The sequence below is a fragment of the Pinus tabuliformis genome, chromosome 7 (assembly GCF_031772625.1).
Source record: "Pinus tabuliformis cultivar Carrire ecotype Pingquan chromosome 7, CPIR1, whole genome shotgun sequence".
Classification (NCBI taxonomy): Eukaryota; Viridiplantae; Streptophyta; class Pinopsida; order Pinales; family Pinaceae; genus Pinus; species Pinus tabuliformis.
In genome coordinates this window covers 820712011-820737872 of record NC_142293.1, presented here as the reverse complement: position 1 = coordinate 820737872, position 25862 = coordinate 820712011, and positions in this window count along the sequence as shown.

Here is a 25862-nt window from a genome sequence, read left to right as displayed (position 1 = left end):
TATGACACCTGAGGAAGCATTCAAAAGAAAGAAGCGAAGTGTGGACCATCTCCGAATATTTTGGAGTCTTGTATATATCCATGTTCCAAAAGGCAAACGAAAGAAGTTGGATTCTACAGGCATCAAAGGGATCTTCGTTGGTTATAGTCTCTCCTCAAAGGCATATAGAATATATATCAAGGAAGGGAGACACATTTAAGTAAACAAGGGCATTATATTTGATGAGAATAAAGCCTACAAAAGATCGAAGGATATTCCTATTGATTCTGATGACGAATATATACCCATATTTGAATAAGAAGAAGTAAAACCCGACAACCCTTCTACAATTCAAGAGGAAGAAGAAGGACCACGTGAGCCTATTCAAGCTATTATCATACCAAGCACAAGGAAGAGGCCAATTTGGTTAAAAGCCACTCTTGATGATGCCGAAGGGCATGGAGCTGCAAAAGGAACCTTTAGGGAAAGAAAAATGCTGAAGAGATATTCTGGATATGCTACATATATGACAAGACTAATTGAAGCAGAACCATCTACATTTGAAGAAGTTGCTCATCAAGAAGTATGGAAGAAAGCTATGCAGGAAGAATATCAATCCATCATGAAGAATGGGGTTTGGGAAATCATTCCTAGACCTAGTGACAAATCGGTTGTCACCTCAAAATGGATCTACAAGATCAAACATGTTGTTGATGGAAGCATAGATAAATACAAGGCCAGATTTGTTGCAAGGGGTTTCTCTCAAAAGGAAGGCATAGATTATGAAGAAACTTTTGCACCCACTGCAAGGTATACTACCATTAGATCTTTGGTTTCATTGGATGCTACAATGGGATGGAACATCCATCAAATGGACGTGAAAACAACATTTTTGAATGGAACCATTGATGAGGAAGTATAAGCCCAAAGGCTTTGAGGAAATAGAAGGGACACTCATGTCTGTAGACTTAAGAAGGCCCTGTATGGATTGAAGCAAGATTCTAGGGCATGGTATGAAAGAATGGATGCATACCTTTTGAGAATTGGGTTCGTAAAGAGTTTCACTAATCCTAATCTCTACATCAAGTTTGTGAATAATGAGCTAGTCATTATTCTATTGTATGTGGATGATATATTCATCACAGGTGTGGAGGGAAGGATACAAGAATGTAAGAAGATGATGGTAGCTGAATTTGAGATGAAGGATCTAGGACTAATGCACTATTACCTAGGTCTGGAAGTATGGAAACATCATGGGGAGATATATTTGGGGCAAGGAAAGTACATCATCAAGTTGTTGCAAAAATTTGGGATGATGGATCCCAAGCCCATGACTACTCCTATGATCACCAATCTCAAGAAGTTGAGAAGATCTGACTCAAGTCTCGTGGATCCTACCTCCTATCATAAGTTGGTAGGTTCTCTGATGTATCTCATAAATATTAGGCTGAATATATGCTTTGCTATGAACATCCTCAATTAGTTTTAGTGGGAGCCTCATCATGATCACTGGATAACTGCCAAGCATATATTGAGATATCTTCGTGGTACAATACATCACTACCTAAAGTACAATAGCAAGGAAGTCAAGTTTATTGGATTTACAGATTCTGGTTGGGGTGGTAGTGAGACCGATGGAAGAAGCACTACCGGAGGATGCTTTAGTTTGGTATCTGCCATAATTTCATGGATGAGTAGAAAGCAAGATCATGTTGATTTGAGTAGCGTTGAAGCAGAGTACATGGATGCATGCAAAGTAGGAAAGGAGGTCATATGGTTGAGGAAGATTCTGACATATTTGTTTGAGAAACCTCTAGATCCTATTGTGATTAATTGTGATAATCAAAGTGGTATCAAGATGTATGGAGATTTCGCATTTCATGTTAGAATGAAGCATATCAACAACAAGTTCCACTATTTTAGGAACTTGGTGCAAGATGGGATCGTGAAGCTACAATATGTCACGATAGATGATATAATAACAAAGTCTCTTCCTAATAATAAGTTTGAGTATATTAGAAGCATGCTTGGCTTAGTTGATAATGCTGATTTTTTTGATGATGATAAAAGTTTGGAAGAGATTTGTCGAGGCTTTGTGTGTGAGACAAATTTCCTAGGAGGACATCTAGCTGCCACTTTATGTTGATGTCTAGTTCCCAAAGTAGGGAGGGTGGCATTGGTCATGGGGCTTTGACCTCAAATACACACCTAGATCCTTAGGTTGATGGTTAACAAGTAAGCTTAATGGTGACTAGCAAGGTTTAAAGCTTTAGTCCATCTTAGTCCCACTTGGATAGATTTCCCTGGTTAGGAATCTAGTCCATGGCATTGCGGTACCTAAACTATTGAGAGACCTTGGATAGATTACCCTGGTCAGGAATCTAGTCCATGGCATTACAATGCCTAAACTCTTCATAGTTCATATAGTTTGAGATTAGTTGTATGAATATCTCCTTAGTTAAGAGGGAATGTTGAAAAATGTAACTAGGTTCGGTCTTCATAAAATGTATTTTTCAAAAGAATTTTTATTATTGTTACAATGACTTATTAAAGCATAGGTTTCATGCTTGGGTCATCATTCTATTAGTCAAAGTTCACATTGAGAACTCCTAGGATTAATAAAGAATCAATAGAGTCATTTACATATTTTATGAGACCCTTCTTGGGCTTTCAAATGATGCAAAAAAAATATTTTTGAGTCAAAAATAGATTATGTAACGTCCACACCAAGTCGGCCTCAAGAAGATCAATTCGGCCTTAAGGAAGGAAATTCGACCTCATTGGAGGCTATATATACAAGGTAATTTGACTTCATTTGAGAATCTCACTCTCTCAAGAATAGTTCAATATTTGGAAGTTGGAGGCTAGAAGCTGGGAAGAAGTGTGAAGTTGAAGGAAGGGGCTAAAAGGAGTGCGAATTTGGTCAAGGAGAAAGGGAAGAAAAAAATAGAAACTTTGGTCTCTCTCTCTCTCTTGCGTGGGCTAGTTTAGGAGATCAAAGTCTCCTAATCAAGGTTGAAGTTGTTGCTGATGCCAAAAGTTTCCAAGTCGAAGTTGTTAGGGTCGAAGTGTTGCTGCTTCTAGGTCGAAGGTTGGATCGAAGAAGGAGAGGCTGGCTTGGTGTGGAGGAGGTCTTTGTCTAGGTTTAAGAGTCTTAAGGAAAAAATATTGAAGGAAGATATTTTAACTGGGTTTTCCCCTAGATAGGGATTTTTCCCTGGCAGAGTGCCTACATCTTGTGTCTTGTGTTTTTGTGATCTTCATGCACACATAATTTGGTAATTTCTTGATGAAAGATAATATAACAAATAATTAAAAGAAACCAACATAATTCACAAGTAATTATCAAGAAAGATAAATCTAACCCTAATCCTTCTAGCTTATATTTCTCAACGCCCTGAACTGCAATGGGGCTATAAGTAGAGGAAGAATGCTAGCAGATGGAGGAAAGCACCCTTTCTCAAGAGATCCCTTTCTAATTATCTGCATCTCACCAAACTCACTATAATCTACGTAGTCACACACAGTAGCATTATCTCATCCATCTAACAATAGGGAAAAAAGGGCTCCTCTCCCATATAGCTTGCCCCTCTTTTTATAGGAGGCTTCATAGGTGACACTTGACACTTCATGCATAAATAAATATTTTTATTAATCTAAAATTTTGATTATTTAGCCACCTATGTTTCACTCTCTCACCAAGGCTCTCCTAAATTATTTACTTAAATTTTTATTCAAAAATAATATTTTTCCTCACCCCAACATGACTCCCTATTTCTTCTCCTAGTTGTCTTTTGATTCCCCCTTTATGTTCCTTAATTTGTGTTCATTACTGAAGTCAACTAGTAGGTCTCATATTTGGTCCCCCAACTACACCCTAGTTTAACTCAATTTGACTCTTAGATGGAGATCCTTGTGTTGGATCTTGCCACATGGAGGTTCTCTCATGAAATTAAATTTATCTAATTTAAATTTATTATTTTTATTTTCATTCACCACCTTCTTTTCTTAATGAAGTTAAAATACTTTAGTATTAATCTTTCTAATTAACTCTATGTACCTTTCTCCCCTTTTTCTTATTAAAACACTTATGCACATTATCTACCTAAGATTTTCCAAATGTGTGAATGGTGGAGTTCTCGAGTGGTCCAATATTTTTATTTATTCCTATTCTCCCTTTATCCCAAGGTTTATTCTTGATTTAGGTAACTTGGTTCTAAAACCCCATGTACCACATTATATGAATTAGTATGATTATCATATCTTAATTATATTTCAGTAGTTTCTTCTTGATACCAAGGGTGCCAAGTCATTCGTTCTCTTTAAGAACTTTCCTTTGAAGTTCCAAGGGTGTTACACCAATTGGTTTCTTCTTGATGCCAAGGGTACCAAGTCGGTCATGCCCTTCAAGAACTTCCCTTTGAGGTTCCAAGGGTGCCACGTTGTTTTCCCTTCAAGTATCCCGTGACTCTGAGGGGAAGAAATAGGCACAATGATGAAGACTGCTATCCTCTCCTACGTCGTCATATATAGTGAGACTAATGGTGTTTGGTATCGAGGAATCTACCTTGATGTTTGCCCGCCTAATAAAATCCTCTTGAGAAACCCACTCTGGACCTTCCCCCACATCATCGTGATCTTCAAGGCGAAGGTATCCCAACCCTTCCAGCCCAAGTCACATCGAGAGTGTGAGTGGGTGGAATCAGGGACATTGTCTCACCCCTCCCACAGGGTTCCATATATTTTTACAACCCCATCACCCGTGTGTGAGTTGTTTAACCAACAAACTAACCTTTTTCTGCGGCCACTAACATGTCATTAGAATTCACGACAAAATTTAAAATTGAATTTTAAAATTTTTGAGACAATAGTATGTAATTCAAACCAAACCAAATGTCGCTGACTCATCACATGCAAGGGAATTTAGGTAGTCTCCTGCCACACTCAATAATCATCAATAATATTTGATTCATAATATTAGTCACCAACATAATTTTGTATGCTAAATTATCATCGTCACATAATCATCATCTTCGTAACCATGATCAAGAACTAATGTAAACATACACATATTGAATCCATCACATGATTAGACATAATCATAAAACACGTACATCACATTTATTATCATTATAACGTCAAACTAGAAAAACAATTATTATCACATCCACTCATATTAGAATGAATTTATCAACCCAAATGTTGAAATTCAAAGTATCCCCCTATCTTGGTTAGTGTAAAGAAGAAAAATAAACAATGTTAAAGTAAGAACAATTTCTCATAAGCTACATACTGAAACTCACTCTTAAATTGTCCAGCATATATTTAGATTAGATTTCAATTTCAAAATATTTGCCACACTACCAACATTCTTGTTCTCTTAACTCAACAAAACTATGGTGATTTCAGAAGATTTCTCTTAATACTTTTTGAATATAGAAATAGACTTTTAAAGAATTCCAAGTAATATCTTAATTTATTCTTGACTACCGAATATTTTTATACCTATGTAATTTTGATAAATCTTTATATATCTTTAAAAATAAATATTTTATATTGAATTTTTTTTTTATTATTTTATTTTATAACACTAAATTCAATATATTTTGTCATGGTAAACATGATTTCCTCGATTAGAAGACCAATAATTGAATTAAATGTTTTAGAATTTCAAATTTAACCTCACCATTCAATATTGTCAATTATAATGTATTGCTTGCTTACTTTATAAATGACGTATTTTTTCAAATTTATCACAACACGAATATTATATGCTCTTTATGCTTTTTATCACATTATAAGATGAGTCCATTTGTATGTTAATTTTATTCATGTTTAAGTAACCTTTTAAGACTTATTCTTTTCTTTGTTATTAGTCCCTGCGTACGGCAACACAGGGACTATAGTGTTTGCTTGACGGTTGAAAAACTATTAATTCATGCGTTGACCACAAATTTTTACTCCTTCACTATTCTTTAACCAAAATTTATGGCTGTCAATTTCATTGCAAGAAAATTTTAACCAAAATTCTCAATTTGCCCTCTTATTGCGAGTGTCATTTGCCCCAATGTTATTTTAGTGTGGACAACTTAGTTTATTCTAAGTTTTTCAAAACAAAGTTCAGGTAAAGTTAAAATTAAAGTTTCAAAAAACAAGGAAAGAGAAATATCCTACGTTTTAAATAAGATTATATACCAGTCCAAAGTTTAATAAAAGTAAGAAGTTTTAGTACACATAAAAAATTAATATCCAAAGTTTTGATACATCCTCAACGTTTGACACTGATGAATTGTTATCTCGAAGGCTGAGAGTTCAATAGCTAGCACATTGACACTTCAATACACATAACCTGCCACTTCAATACAATTCTCCTTATGTGGCATGTGCTCCACAACTTTCCCCTTGCAACCTAAACCGCTTGTCGAAGTAAATGCAACTTTCCCATTTCATTCAACCAGTGACACCGCTTCCTTGAAATAGTTCGCTCAGTGATGAATCTGAGGGTGGTTGAATTTTCCCTTTCATTCAACCACACTGCTGTCTTGAAATAGTTAGCTGAGTGATGAATCAAAGGGTGGTTGAACTTTCCCCTTTCATTCAACCACACTACTTCCTTGAAACAATTAGTTGAATAATGAATCAGAGGGTGGTCGACAGGCATTACTAAAGGGAAAATTTATAGAATTCCTCCTCCCACTGCCATCTCTACTTCTGGAGTACACAAGTGGATTCCACTGAGCTCATTTATCACTCAATTCTAGCAGAACTACAGTAGGTTAGTATTGCAATATTCACCCTATCTTATTTAAACTTGAAGTTGTTAATACGTATATAATATTTCACTTGAACTAAATGACTAACCACCCTTTACAAAGAATTGGGGGTGTTATGCATTTCAAGAGGTCATTTACTCAACCTCAGTGGACGTTTTTTTTCATATGTAGATGAACCAAATCGACCTTATAAATTCTTACTCCAACCAATTTATCTGACCCGAAGCTGTATCATGAAGTTGCCTTATCCCGAATCTTTCTTATCAAGCGACTTTATAATATACTCATCATATTATCATAGATTTTAGTAGCATAGATTTGTCTGGCCTCTCGTGGTCAAATACACACCTGTGAAAAATTCCATATACTCTCATCTCTGTTCTGGATAGAATACTCGTAGTGGCTACAAGTCTTCTCATTTTTTACTACAAGACTACTTGCATTGGCTATAGAACTACTCGCGTCTACTACAGGTCTATAATATGCTTCTACTTTTGCCATAGAAATGATCTCACATTGACATAATTGTACTCACGTCGCTGCCATGAATATATATGGTCACGCATTGATATGTTTTGCATTATGATGTGGTTAGCATTGATACACAATATATTGTATCATTCCTCTGCAATTAGAGTGTGTGGCATCATGTATATATGACAGGGCATATAACATTGTGTATATATAAAAAAATGTATGTCATGAGATGTATGGCATAATTATATAGTTATATGGCATAATATGTATGGCATTGACATAACTATATGGTATTATCCTCTGCGATATGAATGCAATGATCCCTTGCGATGTGTATGGTTTCAAATTGCAGTTTATATATACTATGATCCTATATAATGTGTACGGCTTCGACACACAGTGTATAGCCTATGCTCCTCTGCAATATGTATGACATCAACACACAATATATATGTTATGGTTATTTGCGATTCTGTTGACTTCTATGCACACTATATATGGCATCGATTCACAATCCTCTGCAATTAAATATAGTTTCTCGGCATTCTATGAACAATTTTGGCATATCAATATTGGTATGGTTGGAATCATTGTTCCTGTGCATATACCATATAAAGAGTTGTATGGATCTGGGTACCGATCTCTTCTCGGATCTGTAAGAGGGGGTGCTACTATGGGCTCTAGGAATGGAATGGATCGAGAACAAGGTAAACTCCCTGAAATAACCTGCAATTAGATTGTCAGCGTGAACATAACATATTTTTCAATTACACTTTTAGAATCTAGCCCGTGGTCTGGAAAATGAAAAATAATGAACTTGGCAGTGTTGAGATTTTCTGTTTTATTATATTTGGGAAAAATCTCATGTATGTGACAACAATAGGATTAGTTGCTATATTAGCTCCAATATTTTTTGAGGAGTTAATGCATCCTATATTTGTTGTGAGGGAATTTATGATTCAGTTTTATGCTCCAGCTATATAGAAATGTAATCCCGTAGAGGATTGTAAGAGTGTGTAGAGAAAGTAGAGAAAATAGGGAGAGCTGAGAGTATGTGTGAAGAATTAGATTTGTTGTAATCTCTTTTGAATAATAAGATTGCCAATGCCTTTGTTCTGGTGGATGTAGCCCAGATTGGTTGGGTGAACCACGTTAAATCTGTGTGTTATGGTTTTGTGATTTTTTAATGTGCTGTGTATGTTTTGTTTAGTTTATTTCCGTTGCGCATTGTTTAGTCTAACAAGTGGTATTAGAGTGGCGCAGCGGAAGCGTGGAGGGCCTATAACCTACAGGTCTTTGGTTGTGGAGTTGGTGCGTGTGACAGAGCTGCTGAAGGTGGAGTTCCGGCGGTTGGCGCGGTTTCAGCATAGACAGTCGCGCCAATTTTTGACTGTGAACGGGTTGGCGCGGTTTATTTTGAAACAGATGCGCCAATTGGCGCAGATCCGAGTTTAATACTCGTGCCAGAGCTCATTATCCCGATTGGCGCGGAATCGACGGGTTTAAGCGCGCCAATTTTTTGTCACTTACACGGATTTTGTTCTGGCACGGATCATCTGCTGTCAAAGGAGTGCCAGGCAGTGGATTGTGTTTTAGGCACGGGTTTTTCACTGTCAAGGAGCGCCAGGCAGTTTTTCCCTCTCGTAAACCTGCAATTTTTTATTTTTTCTTTTCAAATTGTGATTACATGGTACGACAGAGGCATTTTTTAATTTGGAATTGGAGATTTTGTTTGATACAACATGGCAAAAACTCAAAGTGCTCGTTTTGAGATCGAGAAGTTCAATGGCAAAAATAACTTCGAAATCTGGAAAGTGAAGATGCATGATCTGCTTGTGCAACAAGGCGTGGCGAAGGCGCTGTTGGGAAGATCCAAACAGCCTTACCCCATGACAGATGATGAATGGAATGAATTGGATGGAAGAGCTCTGAGCGGTATTCGACTGTGTTTGGTGGATGATGTTTTGTTTAACATCGTGTCAGAAAAAACTGCTGCTGGTTTGTGGACAAAGCTTGAAAAGCTGTACATGACAAAATCCTTAACCAATAGGATTCTTCTGAAGCGACAATTGTACAATCTGCGCATGAAGGAAGGTACAGCTATTACTGATCATTTGAATGTTTTTAATACTCTCATGGTGCAATTAGAAAGTATAGAAGTAAAATTTGAATTAGAAGATAAAACTATAACTTTATTGTGCTCGTTGTCCGAGTCATGGGATCATTTTGTTACTTCTATAAGTTTAAGTATATCAGAAACCCTTGAATTTGATGATGTCATTGGAGCTTTGTTGTTCGAAGAGACAAGGAAGAGGTCACATTCAGAAACCTCTACATCAGAAGCAATGATGGCTAGAGGTCGTTCTAGAGAAAGATGCTCCGGTAAGCACAGCGACTCGCGTTCAAAATCGAAAGGGAAGAAGAGTAAGGTAAAGTGTTGGTTTTGTGGCAAATCGGGACATTTGAAGAATGACTGTTGGAAGAGACAGCAAGCATCCAAAGAAGACTCTTCAACAGCGAAGAAAGAAGAAAACACGACAAATACAGGTTCAGCATCCAAGACAGGTATGAGTGATGAAGTGTTATCAGTTGATTTGTCTAGTCATGATCAACATTGGCTGTTAGATTCTGGTGCATCAAATCACATGTGTATTCATAGGGAATGGTTTAAAACTTATAAACCAATCAATGATGGAGTAGTTTACATGGGAAATGATGTCACATGTAACATTATGGGAATTGGAACCGTTCAGCTTAAAATGTTTGATGGGACAAATAAAATTTTAACTAATGTAAGACATGTACCTGAACTAAGGAAAAACCTCATTTCATTAGGAGTACTGGACACAAATGGATATAAAACCTTTATTCAAGGTGGAGTAATGAAAATTTATAAAGGAATTTTACTAGTAATGAAAGCAAAGAAGGTTGGAAATATTTTTCAGTTAGAAGGAAGAACAGAGTCAGATTATGTTTCTATAGTGTCTGAGAATGACAATAATTCTATTCGTTTATGGCATCAAAGGTTGGGCCATATGAGCGAAAGAGGTTTAAAGATTTTATCTGATCGTAAGTTACTTCTTAGTCTAAAGTCTATTAAGTTAGATTTCTGCAAACATTGTCTGTTTGGGAAACAAAGAAAGCAGAAGTTTCAAACTGGAAAACATACTAGTAAGGGAATCCTTGATTATATCCATTTTGATGTTTGGGGTCCGTCTCCTACAACCTCATATGGAGGTTCGTCATATTTTGTATCTTTTATTGATGATTTCTCTAGAAAAGTGTGGGTTTACATGTTAAAGAAGAAGTCTGATGTGTTTACATTTTTCAAAAAGTTTAGAGCATTAGTTGAAAACATCACTGGAATAACTATTAAATGTTTAAGAACTGACAATGGTGGTGAGTTTACTTCAAAGGAATTTGATAGGTATTGCAAGGAAGCTGGGATCGAAAGACATAAAACCACTGTGTATACTCTGCAGCAAAATGGAGTTGCTGAACGCATGAACATGACTCTTTTAGAGAGAGCAAGAAGTACGCTGAGTAACGCCAATTTGCAGAAGGAATTGTGGACAGAAGCGGTTGCTATAGCTTCCTATTTGATAAATCGATCACTATCAACTGCAATAGGATGCAAAATTCCTCAAGAGGTATGGAAAGGTCATCCTTGTGATTATTCTAAACTGAAAGTTTTTGATTGTGATGCATATGCTCTAGTTCCAAAACATCAGCGTTCTAAATTAGATCCTAAATCAAAAAGATATATCTTTGTTGGATATGGTAATGGGACTAAGGGATACAAATTGTGGGATCCTACTACTCACAAGATCATCATTAACAGAGATGTTAAATTTAATGAATCCTCACTTGAAAATTCAGATGTAGATGATAAAGTGAAACAAGATAATGTATCTAAGCTTCAACACATTCAATTTGAAACCAGTCCAAATATTGATGATGATCAAGATGAACATGGTTCAGATGTAAGTCATGAACAAGTTCCAGATGCAGGTCATGAACAAGTTTCAGATGTAGATCATGAACATGATTCAGATGCTGATCATGAAGATGTTCCTACAGATAATAATTAGCAAAATGTGGAAGTACTAGAAACATCTTTAAGGAGGTCCATGAGAATTAAACGTCCTCCTAGAAGGTATGATGATTATGTTACTTCAGTTGCTTTAATCTCTAACGATGATGAACCTTTGTGCTATCAGGAAGATGTAGAAGGTTCTAAAAGTGAGAAGTGGAAAGAAGCTATGAAGGATGAGATGATGGCATTACACAAGAATGACACATGGGATCTGGTAGAACTTCCTAAAGGCAGAAAAAATGTGGGATGTAAATGGGTGTACAAATTGAAAAGGGGTGTTGATGGTTCAAAGGACAGGTACAAAGCAAGGCTGGTCACGAAAGGTTTTTCTCAGAAAGCAGGCATTGATTTTCATGAGATATTTTCACAAGTTGTAAAAATTGTTTCAATTCGAATTGTATTAGCATTAGTTGCCTTACTTGATTTAGAATTACAGCAACTAGATGTTAAAACTGCATTTTTACATGGAGATTTTGTTGGCATTTTGGCACAGGAGTGGTGCTATGGTACAGGTGTTGTCCTTGATGGCAACTCTCTTTGGTGACAGATCTCAGTTTAGGCGCTCAGAATGAAGGAAATCTTGTATACGCAGGTTCACCTTGCCAAACACGCGTATACACGCGGGTTATATGTTCAGAAGTCGCGTATGCGTATACACGCACTTTTATGCACAAAAAAGCGCGTACATGGTGGGAAACTTATTTTTGGTCCATGGTTGTTAGTCCTTGGAATTTGAACCTATGGTTTTGGACAATGGTATCTCGTCAGAAGTGTTGACCCCAGGTTTTGGGCCCTTGGTATTGGTTTATTATGGTTTTGGACCGTGGTATTGTGGAAGGCCTAAAACTATAAAAGAGGAAGGAGATCATGTGACAAGGGAACATCTGAATTATTATTGAATATCTGATAATATATGAGATCTGGAATACTGGTGATTGGGTTATGGTGCAGATCTAGATCTGAATGAAGGAGGAACCTGAGCGCAAGAAGGATAAGGACTATTGATGGATCAAAATCTCGAGGCTTGAACATTGGTATCTCTGTATGATTTTGATCTGTTATATGTGGCGCACTCTTGATCTATAAATCTGGGTTAACTGATGTCTGAATGCTTAAAAGAATAAATTATCCTTTATAGATCTGTACGTAGGTTCAGTGAATTGCAGGTGCGTTTACACGCTTTTTCTATGAGTGAAAGAAGCGTATACGCAGGTTGGTTGTGGTACAGAGGCGTATACTCGCAGGTTGCTGAACAGTGAAGTAGCGTATATATCTTGATTTATGTTCTAGCTGCTTCTGTTTTATTACTGCAGTGTTCTGGGTTCAGAATTGGTGTTTGATTACAGTTACTGTGTTCTGGGTACAACGATCAGAGAAGTGTTTATTTGGTTCAGCTTTGGATTGGTGAAAAGGAGTTTGGGTTATGCAGAAATTCCTGATGTTTGATTGATGTTACTTGTGGATCCAGTCTGAAAATTAATGAAACGAGGTCCATGAAAGCAAAGAGAAGGTTGCAGCCTTCTGCAGGTAGGAGCATGCGTACTAGTATCTCAAGCTAGTACAAGAACTTAGGGGGTTGGAGCTCCCTTCCAGGAAAGCTGGAGAACGAGAGAGAGTTGTAGCTCTCTGCAGGTTGCAGCCTGCGTACTGGTAAAGACTGCACCAGTACAAAACAATGTAAAGAGAAGTTTCTAATTAAAAAAAGATAGAGACGAATTGCAGCAGGGGGTTTCACCCACATTGGGTTTCCTCCTTATATCTTGTGTTCTTGTGTGTGACTGTCTTCTGCTCTGTTTCTGGTACTGTTTATTTGCTTCTGATACACAAATTAATAACTGACATCTGAAACATAAATCAAATTATAAGTCTGCTTTGTATACGCGGGTTTCTTTATCTGTAGTTGCGTATATATGCGGTTTTTATTAACAGAAGTAGCGTATATCATCTGGAATAGAAAAAGGAATTATTTGACTTGATAATACTGATTCACCCCCCCTCTCAGTGTTATTTCCAACAATTGGTATCAGAGCAGGTCCTTCTGAAGAAGCTTGATTGCTTGAAGGAAGATCTTTCATCATGAGCAACTACGAGAGGGAAGCATCAATCAGGCCACCGGTTTTTGATGGGACAAACTTCGTATATTGGAAGGTAAGAGTTACTGCCTATCTTCAATCTTTGGGTACAGAAGTCTGGGATATCATAGATACAGGATATACTTTTCCAGCAACAACTCCTACAGATCCGGCTGAGAAGAATAAATATGAAACAAATGCAAAGGCGGTCAATACTCTATTGGGATGTCTATCTCAATCAGAATTCGTGAAAGTTATGCAGTTAAAATCAGCAAAAGAAATATGGGACAAGATTGTCCTAAGCTATGAAGGAGATGATCAAGTAAAACAAGAAAAACTTCAAACCCTCAGGATTCAGTATGAAAATCTCAAGATGTATAATGATGAAAGTGTGGCTAACTATTTTCTTCGTGTAGATGAGATTGTTAATTGTATGAAAAATTTGGGTGAAGAAATAAAAGAGGCTGTTGTGGTTGAAAAAGTTCTAAGATCTTTGTCCCCTAGGTTTGAATCTAAAGTTTCTGCAATAGAAGAAAAAGAGAATCTACAAAGCCTTAAAATGTCACAGCTGCATGGAATTCTAACTGCTTATGAAATGAGGAAAGGAGGACCATCAGACAGGAGAGAAGCTGCCTTCAAGGCTTCAGGGAAAGGCGAGTACTATGAGTCAGGACACGTGTCAGAAGAAGAAGAAGAATCAAATTTTGTCAGAAATCTTCAACGAGGTATTGGACGGTTCCGAGGTAAGTTACCTTTCAAATGCTTTCCTTGTGGAAGAGTCGGTCACTATGCTGCCAAATGTCCTCACAAGGATAAGATTGACAAAGGGAAGGAACCTGTTAGATGGAACAAGAAACAGAATGCAAATAAGAAAAGCTATTACACTCATGAAGATAGTGATGGACTTTCAAATAGTGACGAAGATGAACGAGGTAATAAGTATAAACTTTTAATGGCTTTTGAAGATGATGACTACATGGATGCTATAGATGTAGAAGGCTTTTGTGAAGAGATGACTAATCTCAAAATCTGCTTAGAAGAGAAAAGTGCAATTATTGATTCTCTACAATGTCAACTGGCTGAAAGGGAAAAACATCTTGAAAAATTGGAATGTGAAATTGTTTGTCTTAGAAAGGAGATTGAGAAAACAAAATCTATTAATCTTAAATTTGTTAAAGGATCTGAAACTCTGGATGAGATTATTAATGTGCAGCGTTCTCCACTAATCAAGACAGGTCTGGGATATAATGGAGAAACATCTCAAGCTTCTACCTCCAAAAGTTATCTTGATGCAGCAAAGAAGAACAAGCAAAGGCCTAATAGAAATCATCAGGTAAATCAGGGACAGTTTACCTCAAGAACGAATAAAGACTATCAAGAAAATCGGGGACAAGCTACCTTAAGGACAAACAGAAGCTACAATCAGCCACAGGTAAAATCTTCCCAATTTGCCTCAAGAATGGATGTCAGTAGAAACTACAATAGGTTGGATGATAGATTTGATAATCGCAGGAGTTTCTTCAATGGCCAATGTTTCTCTTGCCATAATTTTGGTCACAAAGCAGCTCAATGTGTTGCCTATAAGACAATCATGACTAGAGAAGCTCAAAAACAAAGGAATATGACTGGAATCACGAAAAGGACTTATAACAACTTTTCGGCCCTTGAAAATGAAGTTGAATGTTCTATTTGTAATAACTTTGGTCATGAAGATTCTGAATGCAGGAGAAGGTTTTGGAAGACAACTCAGAAGGAACATACCTCAAGTGCCAGAACATGGAGAATGAAGGAACCACAACCAGAAAGATGTGGGATAGCCTTCTATGCAGAAGGACAGGAAAATATATGGTATATCGACAGCAGATGTTCGAAGCATATGACAGGGGATAAAGAAAAACTTGAATCATATACTGCATTAGAAAAGGGAAAGAAGGTGTCTTTTGGAAATGATACCCTTGCAACCATAAAAGGAAAAAGCACTGCTTAGTTGAAAGAACAGGTTAAAGATGGAAATGTTTTGTATGTTGATGGCTTGAAGCATAATCTACTGAGTGTTAGTCAGATGTGCGATCAAGGAACCAAAGTAATATTTCGATCAAATGGATGTAGTGCTCGTGATCTTGATACAGGAGAAACAGTGATCAAAGGCAGAAGAACTCCAAATAATCTATACATATTTGAAGAAGGACAACAACAATGCTATTTAAGCAAGGATGATGAACACTGGTTATGGCACCAGAGGTTGGGGCATCTAAGCTTTTCAAAAATAAGTAAAGCATGCAAATACCAGACAGTTCGTGGTCTTCCAGATATCAAAATTCCAGACAACACCATATGAAAATCATGTCAGTTTGGTAAGCAAACCAGAACTAACTTTCCTGAGAAGGAAGGATCAGCTAGCAGGTCTCTTGAGCTAGTCCATACAGATGTATGTGGTCCATTTAGGACAAGGTCACCTCGAGGAGAAGAATACCTTATATTATTCATTGATGACTTCTCCATGTTTGTTTGGTTAGGACTTATGAAGCACAAAGACGAAGCATTCAAAAAATTCAAATCCTTCAAAGCCTTGGCTGAAAATGAATCAGATTACAAAATTAAGTGCCTCAGGTCCGACAGAGATGGGGAATTTACCTCAAATGAATTTTTTGATTTATGTGAAGAACATGGAATAAGAAGGGAATTCTCTACAGCTAAGACTCCTCAGCAAAATGGAGTGGCAGAAAGGATGAACAGAACAGTCCAACAAATGGCTCGTGCTATGCTTGATGAGTCTGGAACTCCCGCAACCTTCTGGGGTGAAGCTGCATATGCTGCGGTTGTTATTCTCAACAAAACAAATGTCCGAGTGAATAACACTCAAACTCCTCATGAGCTCTGGTATGATGAGACTCCTTCGGTAAAGCATTTCAAAATTTTTGGGAGCAAATGCTATATTAAGAATACTGATGAGCAGCTTGGAAAACTTGAACCTAGAGCAGATGAAGGCATTCTCCTTGGTTATTCTCCCTACAACAAAGCATATAAGTGTTACAATAAAAGGCTTGGAAGAATTGTTGACAACATTGATGTAGTGGTTGATGAAAAAGGATACATCCCTAGGGAAGTGAATCATGAAAATATCAATGAGGATGAAGACTACTCTCCAAATCAGACAGATGATGATGAAGAACCCCAAGAGGCACCAGAGGAACAGATAAGGATAGAAGAGAAGACTCCATCCAGGTACGTTCAGAAGAATCATCCAGAATTTCAAATTTTGGGGCAGAAAGAAGCAGGTATACAAACAAGAAGAACAATAGCAGAAGCTTCAAGCTATTTTGCATTGCTCTCTTCCAATGAACTGCAAAATGTAAAAGAAGCATGCAAAGATGAGTGCTGGGTTAAGGCAATGGATGAAGAGCTTGAGCAGATTGAAAAGAATAAGACTTGGGAGTTGGTTCCTAGACCAAAAGACAAAAATGTCATAGGAACAAAATGGATCTTCAAAAATAAGTTGAATGAAAATGGGGAAGTGATTAGAAACAAGGCCAGACTTGTTTGTAAAGGGTATGCTCAACAGGAAGGAATAGACTTTGAAGAAACTTTTGCTCCCGTTTCTAGACTTGAGGCCATCAGAATGTTCCTTGCTCTCTTTAGCTTCCAGAAGTTCAAAGTATTTCAAATGGACCTAAAATCAGCCTTTCTGAATGGAGACTTAGAAGAAGAAGTATACATAGAGCAACCAGATGGCTTTATCCTTGGGAATGATCCAAATCTTGTATGCAGACTTAAAAAGGCTCTCTATGGCCTTAAACAAGCTCCAAGGGCTTGGTACTACCGCTTGGACAAATACCTTCATCAACAAGGTTTTTCAAAAGGATCAGCAGATAGCAATCTTTATATAAAAATTGAAAATGACAAATTGCTAATACTTGTTATGTATGTAGATGATATTATCTTTGGCAGCAACAAAGAAGGTATGAGTCAAAGCTTTGCCTTGGTGATGCAGAAAGAATTCGAAATGTCTTTGCTTGGAGAATTGACATACTTTCTTGGATTGCAAATCCAACAAAATGAAGGCGGTATCTTCTTGTCTCAGACCAAGTACCTCAAGCAGATTCTGAAGAAGTATGGCATGGAAGATTCAAAACCAGTATGTACCCCCATGGTTACAGGATGCAGCCTCAGTGCAAATGATGAATCGGCAGCAGTGCATCAGCCAACCTATAGATCCATGATTGGAAGTCTACTTTATTTGACAGGTACCCGACCAGACATCATGCATGCAGTGGGAATAGTTGGAAGATTTCAGGCAAATCCAAAGGAAACTCAACTTCAGGCAGTCAAGAGAATCTTCAAGTACCTTCAAGGAACTCAAAACTATGGCTTATGGTACCCTAGAGATACAGATCTCACACTTCATGCTTACACAGATGCAGATTGGGCTGGAAACGTGGATGACAGGAAGAGCACAAGTGGTGGTGCATTCTTTATGGGTTCCAGATTAGTATCTTGGTTCAGCAAGAAATAGAGTTCGATTGCTTTATCTACAGCTGAAGCGGAATATGTGGCTGCTGCATCTTGTTGCACTCAACTTCTTTGGATGATGCAAACCTTGCAAGATTTTCAAATCACTTGTACTCCACCTGTCTCTATCTTATGTGATAATACAAGTGCAATAAGAATTTCAAAGAATCCTGTCATGCATTCAAAGACCAAGCACATACCTATCAAATATCACTTTCTTCGGGAACAAGTGCTTGAGCAAAAAGTCAAGTTGGAGTATGTTCCTTCCAAGGAACAAATTGCTGATATCCTTACCAAACCACTGCCCAGGGAAACTTTTGAATATCTCAGACAGAAGCTGGGAGTAGTTGATGCTTCATCCTACTGTTGAAGCTTGTCTGTTTCAAAGAAAAGTTGGTGTACGCGAGTTGGATGAGGGGAATCCGCGTACATACGCAGATTTATGCAGGTGCAGTCGCGTATATGGAATTCTGAAGAAAATCAGCAAGAACAGACTCTGGTTGAAGAGAGTCTGATATGGGTCTGTCAGAGACCATCAGGCACAGGTTCAGGGGGAGCAGATAATCTTCTAACAATGCATTGTTGGCATTACCTTAGAAGCTCTTGGTTCTAGTACTCAAGCTGTTTTTGTTTCAGGTGGATCAGCTGCAGAAAGGAGAACAGAAGAACAACATGGTTGCTGATATATACAGTGATTGTCAGATGTTGCTGATAGTAGTTATTGGTGATTTGCATAGTCTTGATATTTCGTTTCTATGTCATGTATATCTTTTTTTATCAAGGTCATGTAACGACCTATTTTGGTTTCCCCACTATGCCTGGGATGATTGATGCAATGTGATTGGTTGTCATATGTAAATTTCTGATGTATCCCCACTTGGTTGGGTGGATGATCCCCACTTGGTTGGGTGATGGATGTATGTATTGAGTCTTTTGGTGATAGGAAGGTCTTTCATAATGTATATGTCTTGGTTCTTCTTGAAGAACATCCTTTGCAGATCTTGCCTACAGTCAGGGGGAACATGTTTAGCACAACAGAGCAGAGATATCTACATGTACTCAGGGGGAGCACAACCCTTTGCCCTTGATGACAAAGGGGGAGAATGACTTTGAGGATCTTGGGGTTGCCATCAAGTCCAAAGGGGGAGATTTTTGGCATTTTGGCACAGGAGTGGTGCTATGGTACAGGTGTTGTCCTTGATGGCAACTCTCTTTGGTGACAGATCTCAGTTCAGGCGCTCAGAATGAAGGAAATCTTGTATACGCAGGTTCACCTTGCCAAACACGCGTATACACTTGGGTTATACATTCAGAAGTCGCGTATGCATATACACGCACTTTTATGCACAGAAAAGCGCGTACATGGTGGGAAACTTATTTTTGGTCCATGGTTGTTAGTCCTTGGAATTTGAACCTATGGTTTTGGACCATGGTATCTCGTCAGAAGTGTTGACCCCAGGTTTTGGGCCCTTGGTATTGTTTTATTATGGTTTTGGACCGTGGTATCGTGGAAGGCCTAAAACTATAAAAGAGGAAAGAGATCATGTGACAAGCGAACATCTGAATTATTATTGAATATCTGATAATATATGAGATCTGGAATACTGGTGGTTGGGTTATGGTGTAGATCTAGATCTGAATGAAGGAGGAACCTAAGCGCAAGAAGGATAAGGACTATTGATGGATCAAAATCTCAAGGCTTGAACATTGGTATCTCTGTATGATTTTGATCTGTTATATGTGGCACACTCTTGATCTATAAATCTGGGTTAACTGATGTCTGAATGCTTAAAAGAATAAATTATCCTTTATAGATCTGTACGCAGGTTCAGTGAATTGCAGGTGCATATACACGCTTTTTCTGTGAGTGAAAGAAGCGTATACGCAGGTTGGTTGTGGTACAGAGGCGTATACTCACAGGTTGCTGAACAGTGAAGTAGCGTATATATCTTGATTTATGTTCTAACTGCTTCTGTTTTATTACTGCAGTGTTCTGGGTTCAGAATTGGTGTTTGATTACAGTTACTGTGTTCTGGGTACAGCGATCAGAGAAGTGTTTATTTGGTTCAGCTTTGGATTGGTGAAAAGGAGTTTGGGTTATGCAGAAATTCCTGATGTTTGATTGATGTTACTTGTGGATCCAGTCTGAAAATTAATGAAACGAGGTCCCTGAAAGCAAAGAGAAGGTTGCAGCCTTCTGTAGGTAGGAGCCTACGTACTAGTATCTCAAGCTAGTACAAGAACTTAGGGGGTTGGAGCTCCCTTCCAGGAAAGCTGGAGAACGAGAGAGACTTGTAGCTCTTTGCAGGTTGCAGCCTGCGTACTGGTAAAGGCTGCACCAATACAAAACATTGTAAAGAGAAGTTTCTAATTAAAAAGAAGATAGGGACGAATTGCAGCAGGGGGTTTTCACCCACATTGGGTTTCCTCCTTATATCTTGTGTTCTTGTGTGTGACTGTCTTCTGCTCTGTTTCTGGTACTGTTTATTTGATGATACACAGATTAATAACTGACATCTGAAAGATAAATCAAATTATAAGTCTGCTTTGTATACGCGGGTTTCTTTATCTGTAGTTGCGTATATATGCGGTTTTTATTAACAGAAGTAGCGTATATCATCTAGAATTGAAAAAGGAAATATTTGACTTGATAATACTGATTCACCCCCCCTCTCAGTATTATTTCTAATAGATTTAGATGAGGAGATTTACATGGAACAACCGGAAGGGTTTTTTCAAGATCGCAACAAGAAATTTGTCTGTAGGCTCAAGAAATCATTGTATGGTCTGAAGCAGTCGCCTCGACAATGGTACAAGAAGTTTGATTCTTTCATGTTGAGTCAAAATTATATAAGTGAATATGATCATTGTGTTTACTTTAAGAAATTAAGTAATGGCATGTTCATTATCTTAGTGTTATATGTTGATGATATGCTTTTAGCAAGCAAAAGCATAACATAGATTAACAGGTTAAAGGCTCAGATGGCTAGGACATTTGATATGAAAGACCTAGGAGCAGCAAGTCAAATTTTGGGCATGGAGATTTTCAGAGATAGGAGCAATGGTAAGCTGTGGCTATCACAACAGAAGTATATTGAGAAAATACTCTTGAGGTTTGGTATGAACAATGTGAACCCTGTTTCAGTCCCTTTAGCTTCCCATTTTAAGATTTCTTCAAGTTTATGTCCTAGTACAAATGAAGAAAAGGAATATATGTCTTGAATTCCATATGCCAATGTAGTAGGTTTTTTAATGTATGCGATGGTTTGTACTCGACCAGATATTTCACATGCAGTTGGGGTTGTCAGTAGGTATATGGCAAATCTAGGAAAAGAACACTGGTCAGCAGTGAAATGGGTGCTTCGGTATTTGAGAGGCACAAGTGATTATTGTATCACTTATAACAAAAGTAGTGAATTTGTTTGCGGATATGTTGATTCCGATTTTGCAGGTGATTTGGATAAGAGAAGGTCAACTTCAAGGTATGTCTTTACTCTTGCAGGTGGAGCTATTAGCTGGATGTAAAAGCTACAGAATATTGTTGCTTTATCCACCATTGAAGCAGAATACATAGCTGCTTCGCATGCTTGCAAAGAAGCGGTTTGGTTGAAAGGTTTGATTGGTGAGTTTGGTAGGTTACTTGACAACATCAAGTTATTTTGTGATAGTCAAAGTGCAATTCATTTGGCTAAGAATCCAGCCTATCATAGTAAATCAAAGCATATACCTATCAAGTACCATTTTGTAAGATAGGTTATCATTGAAAGGGGTGTTTCTCTTGAAAAAGTGCATACGAAGGAAAACTGTGCAGACATGTTCACGAAACAATTTTGTATGAGAAGCTACATTGGTGTCTGGCTTCTCTTGGCTTGCAGAAAAGATAAAAATAATAAATGAACAGGGTATCAGGCTAATTGTTGTCAAGGTGGAGATTGTTGAGATTTTCTGTTTTATTATATTTGGGAAAAATCTCATGTATGTGACAACAATAGGATTAGTTTCTATATTAGCTCCAGTATTTTTTGAGGAGTTAATGCATCCTATATTTGTTGTGAGGGAATTTATGATTCCGTTTTATGCTCCAGCTATATAGAAATGTAATCCCGTAGAGGATTATGAGAGTGTGTAGAGAAAGTAGAGAAAATAGGGAGACGTAGCCCAGATTGGTTGGGTGAACCACGTTAAATTTGTGTGTTATGGTTTTGTGATTCTTTAATGTGCTGTGTATGTTTTGTTTAGTTTATTTCTGCTGCGCATTGTTTAGTCTAACAGGCAGTATATTAGTTATTTTGCCAAACAGAGCCCTGTCTTATCGTGGTAAAATCCCTAGCACGAATCTTGCCAAAGCTTCTGGTAATTTGACCATTGTTCACTCATCAAATTTTTTCCAAACGAAAATAAATAAATTAAAGCACCCAACCCTTTCAGAAAAAATTGAGAACAAATTAAGGCTTAACTAACCAAAATAGATATGCCAACATAGTTTTGTTGATGCCGTAATAGAGAAATTGTCCATGCCACGATAGTTTTGTTGATGTCGTACATTATGAATAGAAGGTATATATGTCACGCTTGTTTTGTAGCATAATACAACTTCAAGTAATTATTATCAGACCAGATTGGATGACTGTGACTGACAACATCGAGTTTTAGTTCAGGTAGGAAGGTTCAGTTCAGGCAGTTCAAGAAAGCTTTTTGGGCATTTTGGAAGCTAGTTCCCAACTCTTAGAATCAGCATACATCTTGGTGGTCGCTACCTAATAGACCATAACCACATCATTAGCCACTTATAATAAGTGGAAGTGCACGAATTGGGTGGTGAGCAGTTGAAAGTTAAACTCAAGACACAATGAAACTTGGCATACCCCAAATGCTTAAATCGACCTTGCTTTTTTACCTTCTACCAAAGAGAGAGAGAGAGATAGTGGGATGTACATGAAAGGAATTACCTATTGTTGGATTGTCAGAACTACCCTCTTTTAGGAACTCTTATCAGAAGATCAGACATGAGGGGCTCTGCATCCACTTAAAAGGCCAAATTCATCACCTATCATTCATCCCTTACAACTATTCTCTGCAACAGTATCTAATTTGTTGGATTCAACATTATATGTGCCAAATTCTCAAATCCCTTGCAAAAATTGTGGATTCTCTATTACTTTTTTCCAAAACTAGAAAATTCCATAAAACTTTGAAAGGAGGTCATAGAAATACAGTAACATAAAATCACAAGAACAAAGGAGGTTATAGAAATGTTATCACAAGAACAAGTGAAAATCATGCAACACAAGTGGAAATCATACAACAAGATTCCTGATGGAAGCTGACAGACAACTAACAAATGGAGACAACTACGACCACTGCTTTCAAGTGGCTTGTCGAGTCGATGTTGCTGCCATAAATCGTAAATTAATGAATTTGATGGCAATAATTTATTTATTTATTTTATTATTAAATATTGATACAAATAAAGTATATTATAAGAGAGACATAAACAAAGTTGAAGTATAAGTATATTATGAGAAGGGCACAGGGAATGGCGCCATATATAAAGGGATGCAATAACATTGGCAGGGACTGCCGCTACACAGTTTCTCTTGTCTAGAATAGTACTCTCAAGGTTTGTCTAGTGTAAAATCAATATATTTTTTCACATCTATATGAGGACAACTCATTTTAAGCACATCAACAATCTAAGCTATTTTAAAGTGTTTTTTGGGTTGATCAGTGAAACATGTATGATTGATAGGTTATATATATATATATATATATATATATATATATATATATATATATATATATATATATATATATATATATATATATATATATATATATATATATATATATATATATATATATTTTAAAGTGTTTTTTGGGTTGATCAGTGAAACATGTATGATTAGTAAAACATGTATGATTGATAGGTTATATATATATATATACTCTCAAGGTTTGTCTAGTGTAAAATCAATATATTTTTTCACATCTATATGAGGACAACTCATTTTAAGCACATCAACAATCTAAGCTATTTTAAAGTGTTTTTTGGGTTGATCAGTGAAACATGTATGATTAGTAAAACATGTATGATTGATAGGTATATATATATATATATATATATATCTATATATATATATATATATATATATATATATATATATATATATATATTTTAAAGTGTTTTTTGGGTTGATCAGTGAAACATGTATGATTAGTAAAACATGTATGATTGATAGGTATATATATATATATATATATATATACTCTCAAGGTTTGTCTAGTGTAAAATCAATATATTTTTTCACATCTATATGAGGACAACTCATTTTAAGCACATCAACAATCTAAGCTATTTTAAAGTGTTTTTTGGGTTGATCAGTGAAACATGTATGATTGATAGGTATATATATATATATATATATATATATATATATATATAGTGATGCAGGAGCATCTCATATTTAATTTTATGTAATTATTTAATTGAAGAATCTAGGATTTTCTAGAATTAGTGAGTCATTCTAGAATTAATTAGGAGATAGGGAAGTTAGGATAGAATCCTAAAATTGAAAGGATAGCTCTCAACTTCCTCCAAATATCTAGAGGAAGTTTCTCTAGGAGAGATACAAGAGACTTCTCTCCTCTAAATAAATAGCCATGTAATTGTTAATGATGCTCATGTTTTGGAGTGTGATTTAATTTAATAAAATTTTATATTGTTTTAAGTTTTCAGCGCTGCATCATTTTTGGTATCAGAGCTATAAGGTTGAGTGTTGAGTGAGATTCTTTGTAGCTCGTTTGAGAAATTGCCGCATTACAGAAAGCAAGTGCTGCCAAGCATTTGCATGAGAGTTTGCATGTGAGAACCTACTGTGTACGATTTTAAGGAATTAATTTTGCATGTGTGATGTTGAGAGCTTGCATGTGGGAGCGGGTTGAAAGGGTGAGCAAGGCCATGAAGGAGGATTTTGTGCAGGGCCTGGAGTGTTAGGCGACTTTGGATCGATTTCTGCTGCAAGGCTTCGTTGATTGAAGTTGCAATAGCATTTTTTTTAATAGTGTGATCGCAGGAGTTCGAGTTTAGAAACAAAGAGCACATCTCATGTTGATTTAATACGCACTGGTGTTTTCTGACAATGTATACACAGTGCATATGTTGTTGTTTGTGTGACTCTGCAAGCTGGGAGGTTGAACACTGCATTTGTTGTTAGCTATTTTAGATATACGACATGGAGCACAACATGGGTATGGGCGGTGTCACGATAGTCTCTTCATCTAGTTCTGCGTGTTAATGTGTGGATGCAGACATCGTTGAAAAAAGTTTGAAGTAATTACATTGAAGATTATTTGTTCATCGAATTACCATATCTCCTTTTCACGTTGAATCGCGGTGATAGTTTTAAAAATATATAGTGGAGATTATTAATATAATTTTATGTAAGTGGAGACTACATAAGGTGAATTTATGTTAGATGCTTCATAAAGTATTTTCAATATTTAATTATTATTTTGAAAAGTCATAAAATCTATGAAGTGAAATCTATTTTATTATTAAAAGGGAGTTTAAGAAAGGATTATTATCCTTTATTTTAATTAAAAATAAAAATAGAAATGGCCCATAGAGCTAAGGAGCAAGAGGAGTTGGAATTGGTCGAGGAAGACCAGCTGCAAATCAAGTTTCTCTTGATGAAGTAAGACATATTAGAACCATATTGGACACATTAGAGACAACACGTCAAAGAGATGTCGACATCGTGACATCAGTGAAGTGGAAGAAATCCCAGAAGAAGAAGCTGAAGAAGAAACTCCAAAAGAGAATATCATCAAGATGATCGCGGGAATAAGTGCCAAGCCATGATTAGACATGCCTATGTATGAAGGCAGCTTAAATCTTGAAGAATTGATCGATTCGATCAACGCCATCGACAAATATTTTGATTATGAAGGTGTAGC